Below are 21752 nucleotides of genomic sequence, written 5' to 3' on the forward strand. Positions count from 1 at the left end.
TTCAGCATTGTTGGGTCTGGCATCTCGCATCTTCCGCTTCACAATACCCCATAGGTTTTCTATGGGGTTAAGGTCAGGTAAGTTTGCAGGCCAATCAAGAAGAGGGATACCATGGTCCTTAAACCAGGTACTGGTAGATTTGGCACTGTGTGCAGGTGCCAAGTCATGTTGGAAAATGAAATCGTCACCTCCATAAAGTTGGTCCGCGGCAGGCAGCATAAAGTGTTCTAAAACTTCCTGGTAGACTGCTGCATTGACCCTGGACCTCAGGAAACACAGTGGACCAACAGCAGCAGATGACATGGCACCCCAGACCATTACTGACTGTGGAAATTTTACACTGGACTTCAGGCAACGTGGATTCTGTGCCTCTCCTGTCTTCCTCCAGACTCTGGGACCTTGATTTCCAAAGGAGATACAAAATTTACTTTCATCTGAAAACATAACTTTGGACCACTCAGCAGCAGTCCAGTCCTTTTTGTCTTGAGCCCAGGCGAGACGCTTTTGACGTTGTCTCTTATTCAAGAGTGGCTTTACACGAGGAATGCGACAGCTGAAGCCCATATCTTGCATACGTCGGTGTGTGGTGCTTCTTGAAGCACTGACTCCAGCTACAGTCCACTCTTTGTGGATCTCCCCCACATTTTTGAATCGGTTTTGTTTGACAATCCTCTCCAGGGCGCGTTTATCCCTCTTGCTTGTACACTATTTTCTACCACATCTTTTTCTTCCCTTCGCCTCTCTATTAATGTGCTTGGACACAGAGCTCTGGGAACATCCAACCTCTTTGGCAATGACCTTTTGTGTCTTGCCCTCCTTCTTTAAAGTATCAATGGTCATCTTTTGGACAGTTGTCAAGTCAGCAGTCTTCCCCATGATTGTGTGTCATACAGAATCAAAACGAGAGACCATTTAAAGGCTTTTCCAGGTGTTTTGAGTTAGTTAGCTAATTAGAGTGTGGCACCAGGTGTCTTCAATATCTGACCTTTTCACCATATTCTAATTTTCTGAGATGTTGAATTTAGGGTTTTCATTGGTTGTCAGCTATAATCATCTTCTTTTTGGCAAAAAACACTCATAATGTATCAGTCTGTTTGGAATGAATGTATACATTCTACAGGTTTGACTTTCTAAATGGAATTAATGAAATAAATCAACTTTTTCATGATATTCTAATAATATGACCAGCACCTGTATATCATTACATCTTGGTACGCAGAGCACTGGTGAGACAACGGGTTAGATCAGAGGGAGAAGGTGTTTGAAGAAGAGAGAGGAATGTAAAGACAGCAAAAAGGGCGGACACGGACCGACCCGGAGGTAATAAATCAGCGGAGAGGTGGCTGGGGGTCGGTTTACCTCAGGAAGTAGAAGGTGTCTTGTAACTGAAAGGTTGCTAGTTCGAACCCCATCTCCTCCTAGCTGAGTGTTGATGTGTCCCTGAGCAAGTTACATGGTGATCACAGGATTTAGGAATAATTATCTAGACTCCAAAACATGAGCAATTAGCGTTAAAAATTGTCTGCACACCACACTCCACAGGAGTCAATGGGTTAAATGGCGCCAGGGTAAAGTGACTTATCAAAAGAGGAGCGGACCCAACCCATGGACTCTGCGTGGATAGGTGGATGTTATTTTGGTGCTTGGACCTGACGAGGTCTAGGTGCCAAGATAACAACACAAATAAAATATTTCCTTCGAGATTATGATAAGTAATAGACAATTTATTAAAAGTGATCTTATAATTTAGAAAAAACTATCGGCAATACTTAAAAATTAGACCAAATAAGTATGATAAAACATTATCCAAAATTCTAATTTAGGTTATCCACAATGACAAATGTCATTTAAAATAAATAAGTAAAATAAAATAAGGAAGGGTGTGTGTGAGCCTGTTCTCGTGTGTGTGTCAGGGCTGCCGAGGTAGGGGAGAATCCTCCCCTACTCAGAGTGATGGAATACACACGGCGATACTGAGAGCATGCTTCAGATAGAACAACATGGTTAATTATTAAAATGGAAACAATGTATAAATTCAGTGTTGAATAAACTAGATAAGGACAACGTAGAGGGTTTGGGTTTGGTATAGTAGTGAATCAAAATATGGAAAACACTAAATGCAAGCAATAGGTAGAATAAAAGGTTTAATTAGGTCGTCCAATTTAAATAAATAGTGAAGGGCAATCGGGTAGGATTATGAAGAGAATTGTGATTTTGAGTAACGGTTAAGACAGAAGTGAGTCGCCCAATATTGAAAATGCAAGTTTTAATATTGTGATTTTTGTTTTCTTTCGCATCTCCCTAGTAAAGGACAGTAGGTGGATTGACGCCACATCTGCTGGGAAGGAGTCATACATGCTATGTTGTCAAATTGGATTCGGAAGTAGTGGGTTTACCTTCAAATGCCACTAATACTGCTGCAACACTTTAATAATTTTAACTGATAAATTATCTTTTGTTTTATAGTCGCCCTGATGTGTATTCATTACACACATATATGGCTGCATAAGGCAGATGCGGCTGACGACTCTGTCTCCATCCCTCCACTTTGCGATCTATACCACCATATAGGTGGGGATTGATCGTATCCCAGGTACGGCATCCTGCAATAAGCCAGTATGGAAGGCTGGTTAGCCAACGACGGGTAAGATCCCACCTTGAAGCCCGGGACAACCTAAATCAGGCACCGTCACGATTACTTGGCAGAGTCACTGTGAGCATTGGCTCACTTGAACATGTAGTGACGAACTGCAAGGGGAAGCCGGCTGATGAAAGGTGGAGGGGGAACAGGAGTCAGATATGTCAGCTCTGGCAGCAGAGGTCGTCTTGAAACGGGGCATGTCGCGTTTTATTTTATTTTATTTTACCTTTGTGGTATAGAAGCCCACTAACGCATATACGTTTTTTCAGTTTAGTGCATGACTTTGGAGCAGCGTGGTTTCAGGCGGCTGATGGTAAACCCACCCATATTGGGCTTTGGATTTGGACATACTGGTTTCGATTTCCCTTCCCAAAAGATTGGTTTCAGTTTGCTGATGCTTAAGGTTAGACGTTTCGACGTTGGTTGCACCAACGACGTTCTTAGATTTGCTTATAATTTAATGCGCATGGTTTTGACCATTGCGCAAGGGGGGAGGTATTGAGGAGAATTAGGACAATTTTTGAAAACAAGGTTTTTCTTCACCATACTTGCAAACAATGATTGACATCCAACTAAATGAGTGTGAAATATTTGGAAAAAAACAGTGTTCAACAGACGGGTAGAAGCAGTCCCATCAGAAGACCAAAGTGCGGCTACGGTAATCAAGGTTCTGACTAGAGAAGTCATGGCAAGGTTTGGAATTCCGTCACAAATTAGCTCAGGCGATAGGGCAGTGTTTATTCAGAAAACACTCAAACGAGTGATTTAAAATCTGCATGTCAAACAAAGACTAGTCTGTGTCTACAATCCTCAAACCACAAGGTATGGTGGAGAGAGGAATGGGACGCTTAAGACAAAGATTAACAAAAATTAAATTAGAGTACTAAATTAAAGGACTAATGCACTACGACTGACACTAATGAGTTATCGCATGAAAACTAACAGAACGACGCATCTAACCCCGCATGAAATGCTTAAGGGTCGACCCATGCCTTCACTTAACATTCGAGGGTCCCAAAAGGGACTTCCATTAGAGTAATTAGAAATAGAATTAAGGAAAATATGTTTGAACATCTAACTGTTGTACATAAGTTTGTAATTCCAGCAAGAGAAACACAAAGTTCCAGGGCCGGAGGAGGAGCCAGATGCAGACACGCCCGGAGCCGACGAACTACCCAAGAATGATGCAATCAAATTTCGGCAGGGTTTGAATCAGTCCTGTTTTGGTGGTCCACTATTAACAAAAATGTTGATTGGATAAATAATATATACTATAATCAGCAACGGTTTGTCAATTTTTCCACGGATAAGGTCAAGGGACTATATAGATATAGATATGCTATTGGCAGAGCAAGGAGGGGTGTGTGGGATGATAAGGACAACATGTTGTACTTTTATCCCAACAACACGGCCCCTGACGGGTCAGTGACAAGGGCCCTGGCCGGCCTTCGAGCTCTTTCCGTCCAGATGGCAGAGGACTCTGGGGTCGACAACCCCATGGAGAAATGGATGACTGACATGTTCGGCAAGTGGAAGGGCCTTCTCATGGCCGTCCTGTCATCCCTGGCTTGCTTTGTCGGGATTGTGGTCTGCTGCGGGTGTTGCTGCATTCCCTGCGCCCGCACCCTCTGCTCACGCCTCATCACCACAGCCCTCGAAAAGGAGAAACAACAGCCCCCTCCCTACTCCGAAGCAGCCCCCCCTCATGCCCCTGCTGGATTTCCCGGACCAGCTTCCCCTGGACGACCAGATAGTGCCTGCAAACTTTGACTGTGAGTATGGCCTCCCTCACCCTGCAACCTTTGACTTTGAGTACGAGCTCCCCTACACACTCCCAACCCCCGCCATCGACTGCGTCCCCGCCGAGCCGGACATCTACCCGTGAGTGCTAGTGGCCTCTCCAGGTGCACGGCCCCGGCGTCCTGTTTCCACCACCGTATGCTGAAACCCCACCACCACACCCCCCTCCCCCCACCGCCTGTGACGTGCTAGTAACCTCTCCAGGTGGGCTGCCCCATTCCCGTCCCCGCCAACGGCACCACCCCCCTCCCACCTGATGCACCCACGTCGCCCGGACCAGGGATCTGCGTTCCGGTACCAGGGGCTGCGGCCCGGTCCCTTAAGGCTTGAGGGCGCCCCTGGCTGTATTCGCTTCTGTACGCTTCACTGTTTTTAGCCGCTCCCATATCTATGCCCGCGTCGACGCAACCGACGCCGGGAACGCAAATGTTGTTGTTTATATCGCTGTCCCACTAGATGGCGCTCGGGGATACACACGGGCGAGATTCCAGGGGCCTTGATTGCCCATTTATCAGATGAGGTCCTGAGCGCAGTTGAATAAAAGGGTCTAATGCTCAGGTGGCGCGTTGCGTCCACCTGCCCGTGATGACTCTCAGGACTATTCCGTGGTTTCTTAGTGGTTCCCGTGCCCCGGGCCTACCCTGAATACCCCATGCGTGTGATTGCTTATTGTTACACGACCAGTTAACTCCTCCTCACATCCTTAGTGTGTGGTCATCTAGGGATGGGTTGAGGGGGATTGCCTTTCGTTGTGTACCTCATATCTTTCTGATATTATTATTATTATTTAGGGACACGTTTCATGGTTGCATTTCTTTCCTGTGATTGTTATTGTGTAGTGTTTGTGTGATTGTTGCATTTTTGTTTACATCGTTATTGTTTACTGTTAGTTTTATTGTTGCATTTTGTTGTTGTTGTTATGGTTTGGTGTTGGTTTTGTTGTGTATCATCTGCTGCCAGTATTGTTGGTATTGTCTGCTCGCGATGTAAGGCCGGGTTGGATGCCACCCCCTAGGTGGGGTGTGTATGGCATACCCATGTCTGAAGCATGGGTGGCGTTTCTCCCACGTGGTTCCCCATACACCCGGTCCAGCGAGTTGTTTTAGTCCCATGCTCATGGTTGTTTGTTTTTATGATCATTTTGCCTTCTTTCTGTTATTTCTAATGGTGTTATAATGGTAGTCCCGCGCTGGAGTCCTATCCCTCGTACCCCTAATGAGTAAAAGTCGTCTTGCGACGACTTGAGGGGGATATGTTGGGCAAAATAACCTGCTGAGTACATCACATGTACATTACAAATATAGCTAACTCCTACCCTAGCCTGATGAGCACATCACATGGCAGGCACATTACAATATAGTCAACTCTTGCTCTAACCCAACGAACACATAACACAAACATGATAATATAGTCAGGTCAAGGCCGGAGCCGAATGCCGCATTTCCCAACCAGGCAAATGGTGGACACTCAGACAATGCACCAGTCATCCTCAAGAGAGCCACATTAATTTATCACACAGGAGACACTTCGAGGAGCTCTCCCCCGTTAGGAGGAACACAAGAGATACACATGCATATACCAGGGCCTGAGAGCCACATTCATTTATCACACAGGAGACACTTCGAGGAGCTCTCCCCCGTTAGGAGGAACACAAGAGATACACATGCATATACCAGGGCCTGAGAGCCACATTAATTTATCACACAGGAGACACTTCGAGGAGCTCTCCCCCGTTAGGAGGAACACAAGAGATGCACATGCATATACCAGGGCCTGAGAGCCAAGGTCAAGCAAAACACACAGAACCACACACACCTCAAACGCAGACACCTCATCGAGAGGAGGATACAGCATAAGACTGTATCACACAGGGACTCTTGATCTTCTTCTGAAGCAGACCTTCCACGGAGGCGAAGCTCTGGACGAACCATCAGCGCTGATTAGGGACTTAGACATATTCGATCTCTCACGCTTTATGACTCTGTATAACCGTTGCCACTTTACTTAATAAATCCAAGGTCCTCGTGCCGACAGACTTTATTACCTCTTCGTCTCATTTCATCTGAACCAGTAACTAGACAGACTGTTTTTCCCCTCATTATTGCTGCTCTTCTATCTTATCTTATCTTATCTTATTGCCAGCATGAATTAATGTTCATGCTGGTTGCTAACTAACAGGTTAGGCCTACTCTAAAACCTTAGGGAGATATCTGATAATTATACACACTCTTTACACATATTTATTATGTTTGTCGTCGTTTAGCGATGAAGAGAGGGACGGTGTCATGTCGATATCAGGAATTGCCCTGCTTAGAAACATATTTGGCGCCCTTGCAGCCTCTTTGTGTGTCTTTGTGTGAACGTGGATTTTTTGACCGTCAAAGGAAAATAACAAGCGTTAACATGATTGAGACGGAAATATCGCTTCAAATCCTGTCTGTGTTTTTAAGCCGTTTAACAAGATGATCTTGAACCCAACGTTTGACTTCCAGTAGTTCCCTCCCCTGGCCTGAAAACACTCCGCTGTGAAGCTAGGTTTGTGGGAGAGGGTTAATTTGTTTTGTTTTAAAACAAACGCAGCACCTTTTTGTGAGAACGTGTCTCCCGTTGTTTGCATCACGACTGTTACAGCCGGACCAGAGCCCGTGTAAACGGCTCTGTACTAGCGATAGGCTGCACTTTTATTCGATGGGTAGGTTGTGTTGTTTGCATAAAATATTGTTGCTCTATAATCCCGAATTATTATTATTGTTTATGAGCTTTGTACAGATTTTAGACCAGGTCTGGCTGATTCGATTGATGCATAACATCACTATTATTTTTGATTAGTGCATTGATGAACATTGTATTCTGTTTTTATCGCTAAAAGCGACCAATTTCTAAAACAACAGACTCAGTCAGAGCAGTGATTTCATTGATTACATTTTCGTGTCGCAATATATCAGCACATGGCTAATTTCAATATTCAAATGAGCCATTTGTTGATGGGCCGCGGCAGTTGCTACCACCAGGCTGTCAATTAAACTCTCAGCGACAGATAACTTATGTTAGCCTTTATCTATCCAGATAAAAACATTAAGAACAGTTTCTGTATGATGTTTATTAGACCCCTGTAATCTGAATTGGAAGGGCACGTTGTCATGAGCTGTATCTTGTATATTTAGCTATGTGGTATGTGTATGCACCTTTATGTAATCTGGTGGCAAAACATTAACATTTAAAACCGGATCATATCAAACAAATATCTGCTTGCGTGTCCATGTGTATGAAAAGTGTGCTCCTGATGTGAAGGAAATGGCCGCCCTAGGAATAACTGAAGATGACACATATCGATGAAGATTTAAAGAATATATAGATCACAGACATGAGGCATGTTTGTAATCTCACAATATGATCCAGTAACGTGTTTGGTGATTAGCATTTGGAAAGTTAAAATACAGTAAATTAAAAATGTTACATAATTATTTGGATATTGCCTCAAAAGCAATCAGTGACTTTATTTCAGCTAACTTTAACAAACACTCACATTCCACCCATAATTAAATGTGCACAGTCAGCATAAAGATGCATTCATATATGTCTACTGAATTAAAACGGAGGGTCCTTTTTTTAATTTACCCATTGCTATGGTGAATCCCTGTATCTGAGCTCCACAGATTATGGCTTTTTTGTGGGTGCTTAACATGCTTAGAGTTGATTGAACTAATTCAGAACCGCTGCGCTGGAACCAACACTCAGAGTTCAGGGTTAGACTCAGAGTTTATTGAATCTCCTGTCTGGAATATCCCTCTGGTCTAAGATTGAAGCAAATGTCAACATTGTACAACTGAATCCCTTTTAGTAAGTTCAGCCCTTTTTAGTTATTGTACCATTGAGAAGGCGGACGATACATCTGTTATATCAACTAAACTTCCAATTTCAGTTCAGTTCATCTTTAAGCTGTGTCGGTGACTAACATAATATCTTTTTAGGCCACAGCTAAAATTAGTTCTGATAATGCTATATATTTGTAAGGACTAACTTGACACGATATTTTGCAGTGAGGCGAGGCAGAATAGACCCGATTTGTGCAGCACAACATCAAGTAAGGCAGAAGAAGGACAGCGCGTTGTGTGTCTTGAAATACATCAGCCCCATCAAAGGTACGTTTTTGCTTTAAACCCTGTGTGTATTGCGTACTGTAAGTGCTTGATTTGAGATTTGATCATGTCTGATGTCTTGTCTCTCAAAGCCCCCAAATCACAATGGCTTGAGCATTTTTAGGTATGTTTTAGTAGTTTTTGGTCAATTGTGGTCAGATTTTGTGTCTCCCACAATCTTGCTCAAAGTGGTTTGTCAGTACACTGTGTCAGAATAGATTCAAACACAGGAAGTGCTTTAAAATGACCTGAAACAATGCTAAATACTGCTTCTGTATATGACTAGGATTCAGTATGGCTTGTGTGTTTTTTGTGTTTGCATGATCATGGTTTTCGAGGCCAGTGTTTGGCATATGAGGACAACAGTGATAGTGTACCCAATACTTTGGTACAAAGACTTGTGTGTGTTTGTGTGTGGCCCAGTGATGGTTTATAAGGACAGAGTTAGGCATACAAGGTCATACAGTAAAATACAGTATGTCACATCACAGTTTTGCATGACTTTAAATATTGGCTTGCCGTGTAGAGACTATTGCGTTACTTTCAAGCACATTTTTAAATGCTCAAATGTGACCCCACCTCCAGCCATGTGCATGTTCAATTATTTATGATAAATCTGAATATTCTAATGAAATGGACACTTAATGCATTATTAACAGAAACAATGTAAGCAAATCTAAACTATTTTAATGCTGCAGTGGGACAAAGTGAGACTCCGGTCAAATATCATGTATGTAGACATTATGTTTAAGTGGATCGATACAAACAACACTATAGATGTTTTGAAACTTTTGATATTTATTGCCCCTCAGCAGGCCACAACTGGGCATAATTAAATTATGCTTGTTAAGCACTATACCAAAGATAAATAACAAATATGTACACTCTTGTAGTGCAAATAAAACAAAAACAAACTTCAGACAATTGGTAGATATACTATACTTCAAGTATTTTCTTCCTCGAAAAATTAGAACAGTGTAACAATATGAGTTGCTTTCAATCTAACTGAAAAGTACAATGCATAGCAAAACTAAGGAATCCAAATATAAACAGGTAATGCATAAAAAATACATCTCCATAAAAATAAAGACAGATGCAAACAAACGTACCAAGAGGACATAAACGAATGCATTAAGCGGGGCAGATGAATAAGAACAATAAACACAATACAATAAGGGGATAAATTAAAAATAATAAACAGATAAATGAATAGATAAATCAGTAGATACTAATGGAAATAACAGAGAGGCAGACGCACACACACACACACACACACACACACGCACGAGCGGTGCTGGGTCAGGCCAAACGGGGGGCATCAGAAGGGGGTTAGGGTCAGGGTTAGGGTCAGGGTTATGGTGAGGGTCAGGGTGAGGGTCAGTCGCTAAGGGCGGTTAGTGGGACCCGACACGTGTCACCTCATCTCTGAGTCGAGTGGTGGTTTCTAAATTCTTTTAAGCTGACTTTACCGCAAAATGTATCTGTGTGTGTGTGTGTGTGTGTGTGTGTGTGTGTGTGTGTGTGTGTGTGTGTGTGTGTGTGTGTGTGTGTGTGTTCATGTCTGTGTGTGTGTGTTCATGTCTGTGTGTGTGTTTGCTTGTGGGTGTGTCTGTTCATCCATGGCTTTGTGTCGGGGTAAACCCTGACACGCTTGTCCACGGTGAACGAGTCTGCACAGCTCCTGACGTGTTGGAGGACCGTTGATGTGAACCGTTCAAGGTCCTCATGCTCTGCTGGCCAGGTTTCGACTGTCCTAGTGGTGATAGTATAGTAGATTTTATTTGGACATGGACATGACAATGTCATTGGACGAACCAGATGCATTGTTTACAGTGTATTAGCATAAATGCTAGTTTACAACACCTGTCCACAGGAGGCTTTTTGAAAACAACAAAATAAACTAAACAAGACAGAAACAAGATCAAATACTGATAAAAAACTGAGAGTGATAATTAAAAAGAGTAAAAATGCAGTATACAGTAGAGTACAGAGCAGCAATATAATGAGTTGATTATATATATATAGGCTACGTAGAGAACAAAGGCAGCATGATCAAACAATAAACCAGTTGTAAATTATTTGTGTGAGCACTGTTGATTTGATTTGAGCCGTTGTTTAAGTTCTCTGTTAAAAGTGTTGCTGTTAGTCTCTAGTTTTAGACTAGTGGGCAAGAGGTTCCATAGTTTTGCCCCCTTTGCAGAGAAGACAGACTGACCGAAAGATGTCCTGTACATGGGAACAAGACAATCACCATTGATGGAGGCTCGTGTATTTGCCCGACGAGAGCTCTGACGTCTGATGGCCAATTCAGACAACAGTGGTGACACATGGTTATTTACACACTTGAAAAACAATTGAAGATTACTAAAATTAATAAGGTTATCAAAGGTGAAAAGGTTGTGTTTTTTTAGAATGCCGCAGTGATGCCAGTTTCCGGTCCATGACTTTTATTGTCTGTTTGTATATTGAAAAGATAGGTTTTAATGCAGTAGAAGAAGCTTGTGACCATGATGTGATACAGTATGACAAATGAGAAAATATCTTAGCGTGCATAAATAATTTGGCCGTTTGACATGACAAGTCCCTTCTTATGAAGCGGAAACAGTTTAGATTTAGTTTTGCCTTTTTTGCAACATACTTAATTTGCGTAACAAATTTTAAATTCTGATCCAGGATGATGCCCAGATATTTTACTTCATTTACTGATTCAATTCATTCATTTTTGATCCGTACCTCGAAAACATCGGTGATAGGCCTATTACGGATGGAGAAGCACATAGAGACGGTTTTTTTCACATCAATGGTCAACTGAGACAGCTCAAGCCATTTTGAAATGCTGAGTAATGCTTGTGTCAGGTGCTCACCTGCTAAGCTGGGTGTTTTACTGGACACATGGATAACAGTGTCATTAGCATACATTTGACAGTTGGACCCCGGACAGCAGTTTGGTAGGTCATTGATATACATAGAAAACAACAGTGGACCAAGTACAGACCCTTGCGGTACACCCATGCTGTTGGCACGCAGATGGGACCTGACCCCATTGACCCTGACACATTGCTCTCTCCCCTCCAGGTAAGATGCAAACCACTGCAGAGCTTCTGATGACTGTGATGGAAAATCTACATGTTGCATTGTTTTGGTCTATATGAATTTAAGTTTTGTTCCTATTCTGTGTAATTTGATATAGTGTCTGCCTTCTGCTCTCCTCTTGGGTCATTTAAAGTGTGAACGTTCGAGAGTCGTGTGATGCATTTTATTGCCTGCCTGTTCCTATCTTCTCGTGTGTCATCTCCCAAGCAATGCTTTGAAGTATGGGCCTTTTCCTCGACACTCTGGCTAGCGTAAACAAAGTCAGAGAGTTACATAGCACGGCCGCCGACCCCACCTTAGCCTCGGGGGGGGGAGCTTCAACTGTAAAGATAACAATCTGGTGAACAAAGACTTTTAGTATTGGGGGACCACGCCCTCCAGATGCCAACCCAAGTGAATAAAAACTCATTACTTTCAAACACTCAGTGGACTTCTGCAGCGTACCTTCAGAGAATGAAGTAACACGCAAAGAGAAGCTCCCATCTGAGGCCTCAGATTATTGTAATGTATGCCTGTTATGTTGTTTGTTGATGCATGTTGTGATGTATCTTTGTTCGTACTTTTAATACAAATATATATAACCACTAATAGTCAACAGTATTGTGTGCTTTTTGCATCTAAATATCTCATCTGCTTAGACGCAATATCTGATACAGAAATTGCCACGACATGACATTTTGAACGATTTTAACTTGTTCATTAGAGTATTGTGGTTTACCGTGTCAAAGGCCTTTTTTAGGTCTAGGAACACTGCCCCAACAACATTTCCTTTATCCATTGAAGCTTTTATGTTTTCAAGCAAATAACAATTAGCTGTTTCAGTTGAGTATTTCTGTCTAAACCCAAACTGCTGTGGATGAAGCAGCTGGTTAGACTCTAGATGTTCCATTAGTTGCTCAGCTATAATTTTCTCCAGAACCTTTGAGACAACAGGGAGGATAGCAATAGGCCTATAATTACTCGCTATGTCCTTGTCTCCTGATTTATAAACAGGGGTAATTATTGCAGTTTTCCAGCTTTCTGGGAATATTTTGGTTTGTATAGACAGGTTGACTAAGTAAGTGATTGGCTCTAACAAGTAGCTTTGATGTTTCTTGATTAATGCAGCATGAAGATTATGAATATCTTTTGACTTGGAGTTACTCATGTTTGTGATCACCTTTTCAACTTTATCATGAGATACCAATTTAATATAAAAGGAGTCAGACTGAGCATTGTCAAATTCTTTGGTAGATGATTCTGTAGCTTTAAAATTACTCGCCAGCTCTTGTACAGACTCAATAAAAAAGCTATTAAAAACATTTGCAATGGACTCATTACTATGGATAAGAGTATCACTTACTTTCAGACTGGTTATTTTGGGGTGTTTATGCTTGCTGGAGTTGGTTAGTTTGTTTATATGTTGCCACAGTTTTGAACTATTACCATTGGCCTCTTCAATGAGTTTGGAGAAGTAATTGGTCTTGGCCTTTCGTAATTCAGACACTACTTTGTTCCTCAGGCCTGTAAAGACAAGGTGGTCAGTGTTGTGTTTTGTTATTAAAGACCTTTTAAGAGCAAGATCTCGCTTTTTAATGATCTGAAGGATATCACTGTTGACCCATGGAAGAGATAATTTCTTAGGTCTGCTTTTCCAGGTTTGTGTGTATTTATCAATTAGATCACAAAGGGTTGAGACAAAGTTGTTGGCACTGTGGTTTAGATCTTGCTCTTTAATTACCTTTTCCCAATTAATTTCACTCAAGTCATGTTCAAAGTCACCAACTTTTGACTTGGGAATTGCAGTTGTTAGAATTAGATTTTCTGTTTTGTTGTGGTGTACTAGGCGTTTTTTTGTTAGCTTTCGTACCATCAGTGTCATATTATGATCTGAAAGGCCAGTTATTAGATTATATGTTTTTGTAACCCTCTCTGGCCTGTTTGTAAAAATCATATCAATAAGGGTTTCACTTTTCCTAGTGATTCGAGTAGCTCTACTGATCAGCTGTTTGTATTTAAATTTCTCCATTGTTGATTTTAGTTTTGATTTACCACTTTTATCCAGCCAGTTGATGTTAAAATCCCCAAACAACATACATTCATGACAGTTATCGACAACAGAGAGAAGATTCTTCAGTTCATTGTAGACATTTGCATCATGTGATGGCGGATTATACAAGTACAACGATATTAAATTTCATTTTAGGGGATAGCATTACATTCAATCCCAGGCACTCTAAATTCAGGTCCAGTTTAAGCTCTACACATTTAAAATGTTCCCTAATATAAATTAAAACACCCCCTCCCCTTCCCTTGGCCCTATCTCTCCTATGGCATGTGTATCCTGATACGTCAATTAGGTCAGTAGGAACATTAGGATTTAACCAGCTCTCAGAAAGGCACAAAAAGTCCAAATTAGAGTCATTAAAGAGCCCATGCCATTAAAATCACATTTTTCCTATTGTTTGTTAAATAACATAGGTCTGAATAAGTTTGTGAGCTGTGGTAAGTTTGAAATCTATGCAGTTTGTCTGCTGAATGCAATAGGCAATGAAAGGAAAAAGGCAGAAGAAATGAGCCGATCTGGATAAGGTGACACTGTGACGTAGCGTTGTCAAATTATTATTCATGGCCCTGCCCACTTGGTTGGTTCGTAACCACCCACAAGAATTCTGAAGGAGTCGTGATTGAGCTAGTGCTAAATGCTAATACGTGTACGGTAGTTGCTTAGTTCGTAGTAACAGGCTAGTTACAGAATTTTGAATGCAATGGCAGAACGACATCGAACTACATGAACTGCGACATGCTGCCTGCCGCAGGTTGCCGCGAAGCACCACCGCCCGGCAGCGGGCAGCCGGGCGGTGGTGCCTCGCGCCGGCAGCAGGCAGCAGGCAGCGCAGGGTTCTGTCTACTACAGATTGATGTGGAAGTGGAAGAACCAGAGAAGTCGGAGAACCCGACGAAGTCCTTTGTGATTCATTATATCGTCTGGACGTGCACACAGCTTTTGGCCGTGATAATATGTATTATTTGATATAGATATCTATGTATTATATGATATTATTTAGATATAGAGCTCCAGGACTGTAACGCAAGTGTTGTACACTTCCTTGTTATTTGGATAACCGTTCTGCTGTTGGTGTGATGGCGCATAACACGTCGGACTCTCATCTATGGTATTTCTACAACTAGACCCGTAGTGGGGGTTATCTCAGCCATGGTTGAGAATGAATTGGGGGAAAGGAACTTTGGCTTTGACTCCCTGAAGTCATGAACCACGACATGGAGGAGAAAGGGATTGTTGACCGCGGTCGTCTCCCGCCGGAGCCTCGCTGCCGATGGACCACCGCCTCGGCTTCAGGATGCGGTGATTAGCGCTGACCGCTGCCGAGGCGGTGATTAGCGCTGACCGCTGCCGAGGCGGCGGGAAGCAGGGCTCAAGCGGGATACATTCGCGGCCAACAATCCCTTTCTCCTCCATGTCGTGGTTCATGTAGCCTACTTCAGGGAGTCAAAGCCAAAGTTCCTTTCCCCCAATTCATTCTCAACCATGGCTGAGATAACCCCCACTACGAGACTCGTTGTAGAAATACCAGAGACGAGAGTCCTACGTGTTATGCGCCATCACACCAACAACAGCAGAACGGTTATCCAAATAACAAGGAAGTGTACAACACTTGCGTTACAGTCCTGGAGCTCTGCTCTATATCTAAATAATATCATATAATACATAGATATCTATATCAAATAATACATATTATGACGGCCAAAAGCTGTGTGCGCGTCCAGTAGGGCTGTAACGATACGTGTATCAAACCGAAAATCGCGATACTCAAAGCCACAAACCTGTCTCGCGGTGTGAGAAGGCAGAAGCGCGATATGCCCTTTCTAACTCTTCGGTCAAATTGTCCGATTGAAATTTGCTAATAATTTGTCTAAACAATAGTCTGCTGACAGCGCCCCCTCCTATCGATGCCGTAAATATGTGACGAGATGCCCTCGCTGTGATCACAGCTCTCCGTGGCTACGGAGGATTGCATTTCTCCACAGCCGTCGAAGTCCTCATATGCGATATGAACGACATTTATCCAGAGTGGGCCAAGCGCGAAAAAAATTGCCTGTGTGATCCTGTCTCTATTGTTTTGTGTGATTTGACTGGCAGTTTGTCTGCTCATAGGTCGGAATGAAGCGGCCACCGATTATTGACAGGATGGGTACTTTATTCTACCGGACTCATTCGCTTCTTCACTCGACACACGCGCTACCGCTCGCTCTCCTCGCTCGTCCACTCACTCGCTGACGTCACTCACACACGCATACGCACACTGCCATTCTCCCGCACACACATATGCTACTCGTAACACTATGCCTCGTTATTGCGACGTTCATGTTTTTCCTCATCTATTGAAAGTTAGGCTATTAAACATGTTGCATTCTATACGGCCTGATTATGTCATTATTTAAGCTACATAGCCTAATAAGAAGCGCTAATAAGGATATTTGAATAAACCAACCAAACAGTTAAAGGGGCCCTATTATGCCTACCAGCAAAAAGCATCCTCCAACAGCAATCTTTGGTTATTTCTTTATTAATTTAGCTATACTTTAATAGTATTCTTTCGGTTCAAATCTGTTCAGTGTTCCAAATTATTTGTTATTAAATGTTACATTAAGATAATTGGTATTTAAGTGTTGTTTGAATAAAATGCTTTTTAAATGTAAAAGAATCGTGGGATGTATCGAACCGTGGGTCAAAAATCGTGATACAAACCGAATCGTGAATTTGTGTATCGTTATAGCCCTAGCGTCCAGACGATAAAATGAATCACAAAGGACTTCGTCGGGTTCTCCGACGTCTCTGGTTCTTCCACTTCCACATCAATCTGAAGTAGACGCGGTCGTTTGAGATTCATAATAACCTATCGTCTGGAGGCTCACACAGCTTTTGGCCGTGATAATATATATTATATATTATATGATATAGATATCTATGTATAATATGGGTTTCTAAGAGCCATTGCGATACATCCACCGTAAACAGAGCGCATGGTACTGTCAGTGGCTACAAGCTGCTCAGGGCCACACCCCCACCCCCCTCCTTGACCTGCCTTGACACGCCCACCGTATACAGAGCGCATGGTAGTGGCTACAAGCTGCTCAGGGCCACACCCCCACCCCCCTCCTTGACCTGCCTTGACACGCCCACCGAAACAGCGCGTTTGGGGGAAGCTCAATGTGCGACTGTTTCGGAGTGACTGTTACTCTGCACCACGGCTGAATTTCGGGGACGTCTTTGAATACTGTGTTTGTGGCCCACTAATACCTATATTAAAGCATCATAAAATAGAATGGCATGGGATCTTTAAGTACATTCCGGATCTGGTCTATTTTAGGCAGTATGCTTCTGATATTGATATGTCCTCCCAATATACCTTTAGGTTTACATTCAGAATTCCAGATGATTTTGGCATGATTCACAGTTTGAAAAAGTCTTAACTGCCGTTGTTTCTGGACTGCGCGATTAGTGAAGTGTTTTTTGGCCCTTTCGGGCGTCCGTCTTTGTTGACATTCATCAGCTGTCACAAACAGTTCACCGAGAGAATGACTATTAGTCTATCGTCTATTGCTGGAGCACCACACGAATCAACACCAGGCGCCGAACTAACCCGAATGTTAGTGCCGCTGGTGGTCCCGGGCTGGCCAAGTACCATTGCCGCTGATGAAGCAGCAAAAAGTGCGGGATTATACAACTCCGCGCTTCCATCCGAGCCCGAAGGGCACGGCTGTAACCGCCGCACTAGCCCGACAGGCTCTCCCAGCGCGATATCTCGAACATCGATAAGTGGACTAGCTCGTCCACCCATCCATGCCTCCCCAGTGGAACCGCAGCGATAAGAATCCCCTACGGCCAGCCGATTCCCAAGGCCCACGACCTCCGTGGCCCCGCTAGGACAGACGCTATCCGGCATCAGAATCTGCGGAGTCTGGGTGAGTTGCAGCGGGGTTGTGATAATAACCGGTTGGAATGGATGAGTGACTTCAGATGATTCCGACTGCATCTGGATGATATTTTGCTCGGTTGAAATAGCTGCTGAGTGAAATAGGGGTCCAGGATTTAGATGAACATCTCCAGATAGTAGTAGCAATAGAAGTAATATTTTGACAGAAGACTGGCTGTCCTTCCGTCTAATTGTAGTTGTGAGTACTGGCGTGAGCAGCTGGGCCCGGCCGTCCTTGAGAAGCCTCGTGTAGGCTGCGACATATCCAAAACCAAAGAATTGAAACTGTGCTTTTGCTGATAAAATGCCCAGTAGATCAGCGGTTGTAGGCCTGTGGGGATGGTTGTCCTTTGCGGCCAGAGTCTCTGGTGCATCGCAGGTGACCAAAACCGGCAACAGTAGTAGGAAGCCACAGGTGAGGAGGTACAGCCCCGCATTGCTTTGTTCATGCTGGCCTTTGTTCTTTCTGAACAGTTTCAAAATACCATGCAGAATATAGATTAACGGCCAGATAATCTTAAAAGTAGGTAGAAAAGATTAAAAACAGCGATGTTAGAAGATATTTGCACCTGAGTGGAGCCTGCCAAACCACCCAGAGCAGCTGCTGCCATCTTGGCTCAATCCCATAGGAGCACTTTTCCTGATGGGGCTGTACGCTGGAATCAGAAGGATGGACACATGGTCTGACTGGCCTAGGTGAGCCAGCGGTCTAACTATGTTGGCTACTTTAATGTTGGTATAAACCTTGTCCAGTGTCTTCACTCCCCTCGTGGCACATTTAACGTGCTGGTAGAATTTCTGAAGTACTACCTTTAGATTGGCGTGAATAAAGTCCCCGGCGATGATGCGGACTGCCTCAGGGTCCGTGCTCTGTTGTTTACTGATGACGTCATGCAGCTGAGCCAGTGCTATGTTAGCATCAGCGTCGGGAGGTTTGTAAACAGCTGTGATCAGCATGGCATTGAATTCCCTCGGGAGGTATGTAGGCCGGTATTTAACTGGGATATATTCCAACTCCGCAGAACAGTGGCTACTCACAGTTCTAGTGTTGGAGCTCCAGCTGTCTTTAGTGAAAATGAGTTGGCCGCCACCACCTTGTTTCCCACTACCCTTAGTTCTATCAGCTCTGTGAGCTGCACATCCCTCCAGTGCTACCGCAGAGTCGGGAATGGACGCCTGGAGCCAGGTTTCCGTGAAAATGAGCACAAAGCTTTCCTTCACGATGTTGTTAGTTACAATCCATAGTCTCAGTTTGTCCGTCTTGTTAGCGATTGAGCTAATGCTTGAGAGGAAAATACTTGGCAAAGCCGGTTTGTCCGGGCATCTCTTCATCCTCGCTAACAGTCCTCCCCTGCGGCACCGTCGTTGCTTACGATCCCTTCGCCGTTACTTGCGCTTCAGATCCGGGACCATGAACCGTCTGTCTCCCGGTGTCCAGGCGATGTCTTCGGGTACTCCGTGGTCGCCTAGGTATTCAGCTGAGATGTTCCTCTCGCTGTGTGTACCGATCCCTAGCAAGTCGTGTCTGCTGTAGGCTGTGTGTGCACAGCAAATGTCTACTGCTACCCAAACTAAAACTGAGACATACATAAAACCGTACGTAAATAAACCAGAGAAGGCGCCATCCGGAGGAGCTCCAAGCCGCGTGTCTATGAGTGACGCCATCTTGCACATACTTCCTCTGAGCTGTGCTCGTAATCTGTGTATAAAGACAAGAGATAGTGATGTATAGAGGATATCTCTCAGATAGCACTTGTTATGCTACCATTACGTCTGCACATTATTCTGGCTCCTATTGCACTCCTACCATCCCTGGAGAGGGATCCCTCTTCTGGGTTCCTTCTCCAGGTTCCCTGATATTAGGGGGGGTTTCCCTGCCCTTTGGGGGTCTAGGGTCAAGAAGCGGCCTGTGAAGCCCATCAGATCTCTGGTCCAGGGCGTTCTAAACTGTTTGACCTGATGGGGGGATGTGGTGTTTCACACACACACACAGACCTCAGATAACAAGGGGTTATCAAAGGGTTTAGCGTCCTGTAGCTCTACGTATCTGGATACGCAACGGTGCAAAGGAGGAAATGAAGATCTAAAGGTAAATACGTTTCTTCATTACTATGACCATGTAAGCCTGCAAGTCTGCAAGTATCCATCACAGCTTGCACAACAGCAAAGTTGTCTGTTTGTGTGTGTTTTTGTGTTTGTGTGCGTGTGTGAGTCAACATTAACTTTTTTATGAGGCCTTTTCCCTCGGATAACTATATTAACCTTTTACTTTTCAAAGCACAAAAGTCACTTTTACGAGTAAAAATTTGTCATCTTACAATTTAAAAAATGTTCATGTTGTTTGCGAACTGAGAATGCGGAATTCAAAAGAACCAACATTTGCAATCATTCACACCATGTCAACCACATCACTAAAACAGCCATATCCCTCCTCTCAATCACACCACCTCTGAGCGATGTTTAAATCCTCACTTCTTCTCAATAGACTTTCCATCTTTAAACTGTTCAGGAATTCCCATAGACCAGTCACTCTTCATGGAGACACAGCTGGGTCGAGGGGAGTCTGCTCTCTGCTGCTGCTCTGGGCTTCACCACAACACAGCTGTTACTCAGACTAATGATGGAGTCATGATATACATCCAAACAGTGTCACAAACATAGAAATGTTTTTGTAAGACTTTACAATAAGGTACGCAAAAACGTGGGTAGTTACTGAGGGACGAGTGAGGAAAGAATGATGAACGACCAGGGCCCTAACTGGGGCCCTAACGGCGCCCCAAGTGACGGTTACTCAGTAACTACTGAGGAGTTACTGGTAAACAGACTAGGGGATACTGTATTCGTTACTGAGTAACGAATGATGAACAACTGGGGCCCTAACTGGGGCCCTAACTGACAGTTATTCAGTAACTACTGAGGAGTTATGAATCATTCTTTACTTATTCCTTCCTCATTAACTACCCAATTTTTTGCGTACCTTGTTTTAAAGTGTTACCCACACACACACACGCACACACACACACACACACACACACACACACACACACACACACACACACACACACACACACACACACACACATACACACACACAGGAGTGAATGATTGAAGTTCAACATAAACGTGGTTTGCGTGGATGTTAATTCCCTGTGAGCAGAAGAGATTCACAGAAATGATACGAATCAGAGTTAACATCAAGTACTGGAACAACCCATACTGCTTTTAGACCATACACACAATGTCTCTCTCTCTCACACTCACTCACTCAATCACAAAGTTGTGATAGAAATGTTGAAAAGCTGTCTGCTATATGTTTTATCTTTATATTCAATTAAAAAAAATCTTGTTGGTTTGTGTGCGTTTGTGTTTGCAGGCGTCCGTGAGTCAAATGAAGACATCTGATAAAAGTAGAAGAAAAACACTGTCACTTCCTGACACTGATGATATCAGATTGCCGGCTGATGATTGGTCAGAATTAAAACATGTGACGGTTTTTTTTCAGCTGATATAGCAGAGCTGACTCCTGAGAGCAGACGTATTGGAAGCTGTCAGGGAGGAACCCTGGTAACCATCTCTGAACCGGACCCTGGACTCTCTGAGGAACCTGAGGACATGTCTTTGGACCGGGAGGAGACCAGGAAGAGTAGATTTGGTAGGTGCCCTTTTGAGAGAGTTTAAAATAAATAATCCAGTCAAAAAAAAGTATTTTCAACGGCATACGTTTAAAATGTATTTTTAGAAAACCTTTTTAGCCAAAGGGTCCGACCTGATGAACCAGTGACCGTATATATTTATTCTAAATAAAGATGTGTGCGTTTGAGACAAGAAGTTCACATTAACTTGACTTGTGATTATGCCCATGAGTAACGGACTATTGATAGGCATCTCAAGTAGGTTGTGTATTTCATGATATATATATGTTCGTTATATACGTGGAACAGAGTGCAGAGTTACTTTAGGGAGCAGAACACAAGTTTAGTTTTCTCATGACTTATTATTAATGGTAGTGCAACGTGACATTGGTGACAATGGTTAATATAATCAAGAATTACGTTGTTTTAATAATGGCATCTCATTTAACTGAAGTGATATCAGGTATAC

This window comes from Gadus morhua, chromosome 7, assembly GCF_902167405.1.
Source record: "Gadus morhua chromosome 7, gadMor3.0, whole genome shotgun sequence".
NCBI classification, from domain to species: Eukaryota; Metazoa; Chordata; class Actinopteri; order Gadiformes; family Gadidae; genus Gadus; species Gadus morhua.